This window comes from Polypterus senegalus, chromosome 11 (assembly GCF_016835505.1).
Source record: "Polypterus senegalus isolate Bchr_013 chromosome 11, ASM1683550v1, whole genome shotgun sequence".
NCBI classification, from domain to species: domain Eukaryota; kingdom Metazoa; phylum Chordata; class Cladistia; order Polypteriformes; family Polypteridae; genus Polypterus; species Polypterus senegalus.
Genome location: NC_053164.1, coordinates 30,012,788 through 30,022,435, shown reverse-complemented (window position 1 = coordinate 30,022,435; position 9,648 = coordinate 30,012,788).

Genomic DNA, 9,648 nt, shown 5'->3' with positions numbered 1-9,648 from the left:
GGACTCTAAATGAAGTGTCACCTGGGTAGATGCAACAGCTCAGCTTTAACTGAAATGTCACCAACCCCTGAGAATTTCAGACAAGTTCTCTGTGGATATTTGTCTGGTGTTGGTCTTTCTCCGGCCTTTCTGGGGCCCCACTCTGTTTACAAGGCTTACTCCATTCTGGTGGTACCCTTTCATCTTAACTCCATGTCAGCTTACTGCCAGCACGTCTGCAGGCCTTACTGGGGTCACTCCAAGTCTTGTGCTGCCCTTTCCTGCTGGAGACTCCTTGTCCAGGAGTGTTTTATCATATTTTCAGATCACCTGTGATGTGCACCTAACACAAAAGGTACCAATATGACCACTTAGGTTCTTTTCATAATGGGTGATAGGAAGAAATGTCAAAATCAACCATGTAATTATTATCTGTAACCACATACCTGTCTCACTGTCCTTATTGTACCCCACATATTCAAGCCTAGGGACCTCTAAAGGCAGACTGCTTGCTGACTGGGGCTGTCTTTTATTATTACATCTTTACTTCAGCCCAGCTTACTGCCAACTGATGACTTTACAAAGCGTCCTATGTGGCCTTAAGAGAGCGCAGCTGGGCAAATAGTGGTCATTTGGCACTTGGCTATGCTAGTAGTCCTTAATTAGAGAGAGAGACATTGAGTTTATGCTTTTACTAAAAAATTATTTTTATTTGCATAATAACCAATTAAAGCAAATATAAAAAATACACAAATTACCTGGATGGGTTCATGCAATCTTAATTCAGGCCCAGATGATATTTCCCAGGTGGCCTATTTCCTTAGCTATTGACTATCTATGCTTATTCGAAAAGACAAACGAAAGGGAAAGACAGAGCTCCTCAGAAAGTGTCCACCAGCGAAGTAGATACTAAGCTCTGTTTAAATGTCCTTGACTCTTCTGTTAAGTGTCAGAAAGGCAGCAAAAAACATACCATTCTTGCAACAAAGTATCAACTGAACTAAAACTAACCTGAAGGCTGAACTGAAAACTTAACTGAGAGACTTACTGAAAAAAGTTCTAATAAAAAACAACCACTCTCTGCTCACCTTCTTACCCAAATCAAACATACGCACCTGGCTTACTGTCCACTAGCTAAGCGGCCAGCACTTTTACAGTTTCTCAAAACAGAAGAAAGTTCAAGGTTGATTCACAAGGGTACCAATAACTGCACAAAGCTGCAAATTTGGATATATAAAACATTCTATGGTTCTGCTTTGCCTTTCAGCTTTCCCAGAATACACTTCACTCATGTTTTGTTTGACAAGTCTTTCAGGCTTTGGCAGTCTATTATCGTGAAGTTTGAGAGACTTACTAGTATAAAAGACAGGGGGCACCACTGAGCTCCAAAACCCCAAACACACCACAGTAAATGGTTCCAAGTGCAAAGTAAAGGTTTTATTGTCACAAAATATGTTGTATACACTGTGGTGGGCTGGCGCCCTGCCTGGGGTTTGTTTCCTGCCTTGTACCCTGTGTTGGCTGGGATTGGCTCCAGCAGACCCCCGTGACCCTGTAGTTAGTATATAGCGGGCTGGATAATGGATGGATGGATGGATGTTGTATACAAACCATTTTCACAATCTTCCAATGGATACCCCTCCTTTTCCTCCTCCTCTAGACGAGCTTTGCCTTCTATCTGACCAGGCGGATGACTTGCTTTTATGTCAGACCTGGGAGTGCTTCCAATAGCCTGATGGAAGCACTTCCGGGTCAGACAGAAGCCTCCTAAAGCAGAGAGTCACTCTCTGCAGCACCCCCAAGGACACTGATAGGATTGTCCCTCAGGACCACGACTCCCATAATTCTCTGTGGGTGTCCTTACTGGGTCCATGTCAGTGGAGCACTGCCATCTACTGTACTGAGGGAGGAACTGTCCTTAATGTACCAACTTCCCGATATTATCCATTGATTTATCCTTTTAACTTCAGTCCTTTCCTAGCCGGGTTATGCCTTCTTCCATTCTGTCCTTCCGGCACAGCACTCGCACTAGGTATGTTTACTAGGCTCTTCTACTCTTGCTCTTGAAGATTAACACACACAGAGATACACATACAAAACATAGCAGTCCTATCCTGGCAAAGTCTCGAGTGGCACCAATTGCCAGTCATCCCCCAATATTCTACATTAGATTCTCTACACAGGGACTCAATATCACCAATAATAACAAACATGCAATGGTCTTCACAACACACATAAAAGTGTAACACCTTTGGTCACATGTCACTTATCAACCAAACAATGTCTTTTTTTTACCACAGTTGCTCTAGTGTTTGAGGAGTGACCTCAGTAGCCTTGATAAGCCCTGTGGGTTAAATAGCAGCAATCTTACTCACACTAGGTTATGATTTCAATCATTTTAGATAAAATACAAAATATATAATATATAAAAAAACAATATGGTATTTATCCATGCATAACAATACCAAATAAAGAAATATATTAGAAAATAAAATAGATAACAAAATCTGGATATAAACAGTCTTGGAAAAGCTTACTGAACATCATAAATGTCAAAGAGTGGATGTTGTCCTGGGTGGCTTTTGATTTAGTGATTGCTTTCTTCATAAATAACGTTCTCAAACATCCAAATGAAATTGTCACACGTGTTTTGATCTCTGACATTGCTTCGTCTGTTGTTGTCCTTCTGTCGTCACTCTCTTGGTCTCTCAGACAAGCCACATTTATATTAAAATGTACATGTGAGAGTCTGGGACATTTCACACATTTGATTGGCTATCTTGCCCTTATGATGAATGACTCTGATCAGAGTGTTAGATTTTTTTTATATACTTCTGTACTTCTTCCTTTCTCAAGATACTAACTCATTCTGTAATTTCTAGTCCTGTAGTAGCCATAGAAAAGAATGCACAAGAAAGGATGCTTACAGTGCCTGTAATTAAAGTCCTGCAAATTCAGTTCATTCTAATAATAAAATCTTTGTTTAAGACGTCTGCAGTTTCACAAATTGAAGATTTTGCACCCCAGGACAGGCAGTTTACCTGAAATCTATCAGTTGGAAAGGTTTAAGCATCTCCCATACCTAATTTAATGTGCCCCATCTTATTCTTTGGATACAACATGTTGGCAGACTGGTATTGGATACAAATAGTGTGCCGCACTGACGTCTGGAATTAGGCTTGTATTCTCTTAGGAATCAACTTGAAACTTTCAACAAATTCATTGGGGGCCATTTTAATAATAATGATAATAATTTTTCACATTTATATAGTGCTTTCTTCACTACTCAAAGTGTTTTACATAGCAAGTGTGGAGCCACTCACCCACCACCAATGTGAGGTGTCCACCTGGATGTTGCAATGGCAGCCATTATTGCACCAGTACACTCACTACACATGAGCTGTTAGATGGTAAAATAGTGAGAGAGAAAGCCAATTCTAGACAGGGGAGGATCTTCTGGGTAGAATAACTAGGCCATGGAGAGCAATTTAGCCAGGACATCAGGATACACCCTGCTCTTTATAAAGGGTATCCAGGGATCTTTTATGACCACAGAGAGTCAGGACATTGGTTTTACATCTCATTTGAAGGACAACCCCATTTTTACAGCACAGTGTCCCCGTCACTACACTGGGCATTGGGAGCCACATTCAGACCACAAGGTAAGCGCCCCCTGCTGGCTTCATCAACACCTCTACCAGCAATATCCCAAGCTTTTCCTTGATGGTCTCCCATCTGACTGCTGGCCTGGCTACGCTTCAGGTGGATGGCATCTTCTGAAGTGCATGTGGTATGGCTGCTGGCTATATTTTGTAGAAAGGGTCCAAAAATGGCATGATTCATTGTCACTGTGGTGGAATGAAGAAGACAAATAAAGATTATACATAAGTTTAAATTCCTTTACAGATAAAAAATGCCGAGCCAGGCAGAGTTCACACCACAAATAGGATTTCCTGCTTCAGAGATTAAAAAACAGTAAGCCATGCCCATACACTTATCAGGCACAATCAGACACCACGGGGCTCTGGTCTAAGGTTGTTTAAACACTACATACTGTACATCTTTTGAAAGCTGTGGCCTGCAGCCCAGTTCTTATTAATCCTTCATGCTCTCTATGCTCTTCTCTGTACAATCTCTCCATATGCTGGTCTACAAAGAAACACACCAATACAATACTTCTGCTAATTCTGTAAATGTACACAGGGAACGGCTTTCCTTGACGGGATGTCATTGGTTTCCACTCCCACTAAGAGCTATATAAATGGCAGAGATGCATAAATGAAAATATGCTGCTTTATAATAAAAAGCGCACAATGGTCTTTTAAAGTTCATAGAAAGATTCCATATACAAGCAGTTTTAACCTTTCAAACAACCCCATGATGGATTATGATCATATCAAATAAAATAATGTAATTTTGTTGTCTCTAACAGCTGCAATTACACATTCAATCCTCCCGGCTGGCCTTACCGGAGATATTGTAAGCAGTGCAGCAATGATAGCCACAGAAACATTTTCACAGATCACATTAAATAATTATAAAGCATCATAAAAAGTAAACCTAAAGCATGTTGATTAAGGTAATGTGTACAAATTACCCATCCATCAACCAATAGACCTGCTTAATCCAATTCAGGGAGGCTTCTCCCAGTATGGTGCTGCCAGCTGGGAACCAACCCAGGAATGAATAACAGTCTGTCATAAGGCAGAACATTTCACACCAGACCAGCACAAAGTCACATCTTTGGGAAACGTGCAGAAAGCACTAACTTCACGATGACAGTTGTGATGGATTTAGGAGGGAGGGGGCTCATGGGATTGAACCATTGTTGGGGCATTACAATGATGTTCTAAGCGAACCATGGAAAAAAATTAGTGGGTAATGTCAAAGCTTAAGCATTGCATAAAGTTGAATAAACACTCTACATGGCAGCTAGTAGTGAGAGAGTATGAAAAAGGTGGATGGAAAAGGCTCCAACGCCTGAGTGGGAAGCCACTATCACCTGGCACATATAATGACGTCGTTAGTATGACAATGAAATGCCATATGAAAAACTGCAGGTTCAGCTAGCGCCTTATCAACAAGCCAGCCATCACGTACAGCACCATCTGCCAACGCTGCCTTGCCTCAAAATAAGCCTCCATTCTTCCACTGTCTTCCTTACTTATTTTTTTGGTGGTACACAACACAATGGCATCAGCAAAAAGCATTCACTAGGAGATTGGACTTTTATCCCACGACTCAACACATCCATAAGCAGATCAAAGAGGTAAGGATTTCAAGAAGATCCCTAGTGCAGATCTACTCTTATTGGGTTCTTGTCTGTTACCCCAATGCTGCTTTTAACCCGTCTTCTCTCCCTTATGCATATCCGGGACAATCCTCACCTATACCTATATTTATCATTTCTCTTCTTATGGATTTTTAATTTGTTTTTCTTGTCTTGTAACTTTTCTCTCTAACATCTCATGAAGCAGATGGAGCTACCATCTTTGTTTGAAAATGTGCTATAAAAATAAATGTTGTTGTTCAGGTTTTAACAATTATTTGAATCTTCACGAGCCACTCACGAAGGACATGGCACTTATGCAAGCTTAAATGGAAAATACATGATAAATCAATAATGTACAAAATTTAAAGATATAAAATAAAAAGAAGAAAAATAATCATTTAAAACAGAACCCCAATCAGACATAAAACACAGAAGAGATCAGACTGTTGTATAACATCACAACTGAAGGGGACTCTGTTATAAAGGGGATAGAAAGAAACAACAGGATCTCTTGTACGTGTAATGCCTTTCCGATACACAAGTAGGAGTCAACCATGAACTGGTGTGGATCCAGTTGTCATTGTCCATAGTGATATAGGTAATGATTAGCCATCATTTTTTCAAGGAAAATTCAAAGAGCTTCACAAGAACTTTATGGGTAGAACTGACCAGATGATCTTTCTTGAGTTCTGACTGTGTTTAATGCTGTTGTAGACTAGATAAATCTGAAGGTTTAGTGTGTGACAAATAAAGGGATGCCAAAGTTTAGGGAAATTGGAAAGCATTCTGAGCTTTTGTTATTAGTGAAATCTGGACATTTGAACTACAGGAGCTTTGACATATTAGGTAGGCAGATAAGCAAGCAATGTGGACATACTTAATCTGTTTCCTTTTGGTGATTACTTATGTTTTCCTTTGGTAATTTTTAATTCTTTTATTAACCATTAAATATTAAAGGAACCTTTTGTGCTTTTGTTTCTTCCATGTGCACCTAAGTATTTTTACTACTTCTTTTAATTATTATACTCTCTAGTGATATTATTGTGTTGCATATTTATATTTATTTTCCATTATGTTTATATTATTATACTTTGTCTTTAAAAATGGCATTCCTTTCCATGCACTTTACGATTGGAGCCCCCTAGGAGGCGGGGCCACCTTAATGTTACTGAGACTGGCTCCTCCTTCTGTGTTTATCTGGAGTCCAGAGTTAAAGACCCGGCCAGTGGATCATTGTGATGAGTTTGTTGAAGTTCTGTAAGTATTGGCTTACAAAGAGGTTCTAACCTGTTGGGACCCGTGGCCACCACCAGGGGGCACCACGAGCCTTGTGGGAACCGGGAAACAGTTACTTCCGCCACACCCGGCAAGATGGCGGATGAGACTTCCAGGGACGCCCACAGTGCTTCCGGTGCAAAGGGCAGCACTTCCGCCACACCAGGAAGTGCTACTGGAAAGACGTCATTGGACACCTGGAGCACATCTGGGCGGGAATAAATGGGGCTGCCTTCCTACAGTTGGAGAGCTTGAGTCAGTAGTGGGAGCAGGACAAAGCTCCCAGAAGGAGAAGAAAGGTGGCCACGGACTGAGAGAGAGTAAGAGGAATTGATGCTGAGTGCACTGTGTGTTGCTTGGGACTGTGTTTTTCTGTGTTTAATAAATGTGTGCATTTATAAAGATGTCGTTTTTGACTGGTGGTGTCCGGTATATATATATATATATATATATATATATTGTGGCATCCGGCATGGTTATATTGGGGGCCTCGGGTAAAGGGCTTGGAAGCCCAGCCCTGTAGGGACCCGTGGCCACCGCCAGGCGGCGCCCCAGTGCCTTAATATTCCTGGAGCCCAGCACTTCCGCCACACCAGGAAGTGCTGGGGGGAAGAGGACAGGGGACACCCGGATGGCTTCCTGGTGCACAGCCGGCATTTCCGCCACACTGGGGCGGGTCTATGGAGGAGTGCCAGGAAGCAGCTGGAGCCCATCCGGGTTCCTATTTAAGGGGTCGCCTCCCTTCAGTCGATGGCGGAAGTCGGGTGGAAGTGGACAGAGCTGGAGAGAGGACTGGAGGTGGCCAAGAGAGAGGGGCACGAAGGACTGTGTGGCCTGGACTTTGGGGGATCGGTGCTGGAGGCACTGGGGGTGCATGTGTGGTCAATTTGTAAATAATTGTAAAATAAACGTGTGTTGGGTGAAATTAAGATGTCCACCTGTCTGTGTCCGGGTTCAAGTCGACAATATATATATATATATATATATATATATATATATATATATATATATATATATATATATATATATATATATATATATATATGCAGTATATTTTCTGTTTTTGGATTTTGCCTGTGGATTTCATATTTGGACTTATTCACCCTGGATCACCCTTTGTATTCAGTTTTTGCTGTCTTCAGCATTTTTGTTTTCTTCTATTTTTGCAGAAAAACTCTGAAATTATAACAATTGCAGTTTGGAATTGTCTTTACAAATCAGAGTTTTTGTGTTTTTATCTCTCATGTAAGGCTTTTTTGTATATTTTGGAACTCTTATAGCACTGTCAAACCCAGCTTCCAATTTTGGGGCCTGCTAGGCTGGAAGCCAGCAGTTAGTTGTAAGAAGCCAACTAGTGTGAAGCGAGCCTCTTCTGAGCTGGCCATGGAAGGCTCTTGGCCTGCTTTATAATCATTTTGATGAGCCTAAAACCTTGTTTTGCAATGTTGGTGTCCACAATACACAACAGTTATAAAAAACATCCCGTGACATTTACAAAATGGGATTCATGAACCTCTAGTAGTTCTTTTTATTATTTTTAATAAAACTGACCTAACCTAATATTGAAGCTCATTTCTTCCATAATGATCTCCATCATTTTGGGACATTCCTTGCATTACTGCATCTGTAGTGTTTATCATTAACCAGGTTTCCATCCAAGGAGTTTTTGCGAAAACATATTTAGCGCTTCAAATTTTAGCTGATGGAAATGCTAATTATCGATAAAATGTTGTACATGTCGACATAATATTTTTTCGTTTAACTTTAGCATAAATTCCATATCGATACTTCAGATGTCGCAAAACTACATTGGAAACACTTTTTGTTGGAAAAAAGGGCTTTAACGCAAATAAATGTGTCACATGATACATTTTCATCACGTGCAATCAAAACGAGAATAGCGGAGCGGTTCGCATGGTCTGATGAAAAGACTCGTTATGATGAGCCAATGCAGTAGCGGATAGGCTGGGTCTCCTGCTACTAAAAGGGGTACCTGAACTCCCTCCACATCAACTGTAGCCTGGGGGTGTCTCTCAGGATGTCTAAATAATACAAAAACCGCAAAGGTAATTTACTGTGCCAGTCAAAATATTTAATAAACCGTGTGTTTCATTATCTAAACATTTTTTTCTTATTATTAAATGGCAGATGTTTTAGCATATATGAGACATTCTCTCATTAATATTAACTTTATTTTTTTTTTTGATTAAACATTATTTTGTATTAATTCAAATTTCAGTTTTAATTAAAAACCTTAAGGGAAGCAGGTTACAGTACTAATTCAGTTGTTATCGCACTGAGAAGGGATGTTGAAAGGTAGGCTCACCTGTACAGATCCGATGCTCCAAACACAGCTGCATCATGGGCACTTCCAGGAGTGCCAACGCAAATGTCTCGTTCATGCACCTGTCATCAACAAGGGCCTGGAGAACAATAGATGGCCACCCTTTGCGATTAATGTAATCGCGGTAGCCTTCCGTGGGGGAAGAATAGGCACATGCGTGCCATCCAGCGCACCGTAAATCTGTGGCACAAGATGCACCAAGGAATTGCGGTATGCAATTTCATTGGCCTCCGCTACAGTCGGAAGTCTGATATAACGGCGCATTCATTTTTCTTTAATAGCGCTGCACACACATCGATGGACGGTAGTTTTACTAACCCCGAAAGTTTCTCCAACTACTCTATACTTGGCGCAGGTTGCCAGCTTGTAAAGGGGGATGGCAATCCGCTTTTGGGTTGGAACCGGTGGTCGGTGACAACCTGTGATGGGCTCAACATCAGGACTGATGAATCCACACAACATCTCAAGCATCGGCCGTGTCATTCTAAAATGTTGCAGCCAGAGATTTTCTGTGAAGTGTCTCCCCACCACCTCCTCCCAGAAGGTCTTATTCCGTCGTCTCTCCCATACCCGTGGGTTTCGCGCACTGGGGTACTTTCTTCGAGCTCTAGGGCTATCAGACAAGCAACTGCTTCATTCTGCTGTCGTCTTTGGATATTATGTACAATTCCAATAATTTGTGAAACTGAAATAACAGTAAGCTGGCAAATTTCAAAAAACTGTCTTAATAATCTCTCCATTTCTTTGTTTAGTGGAGGGGGTGTAACGTGGAAAACAA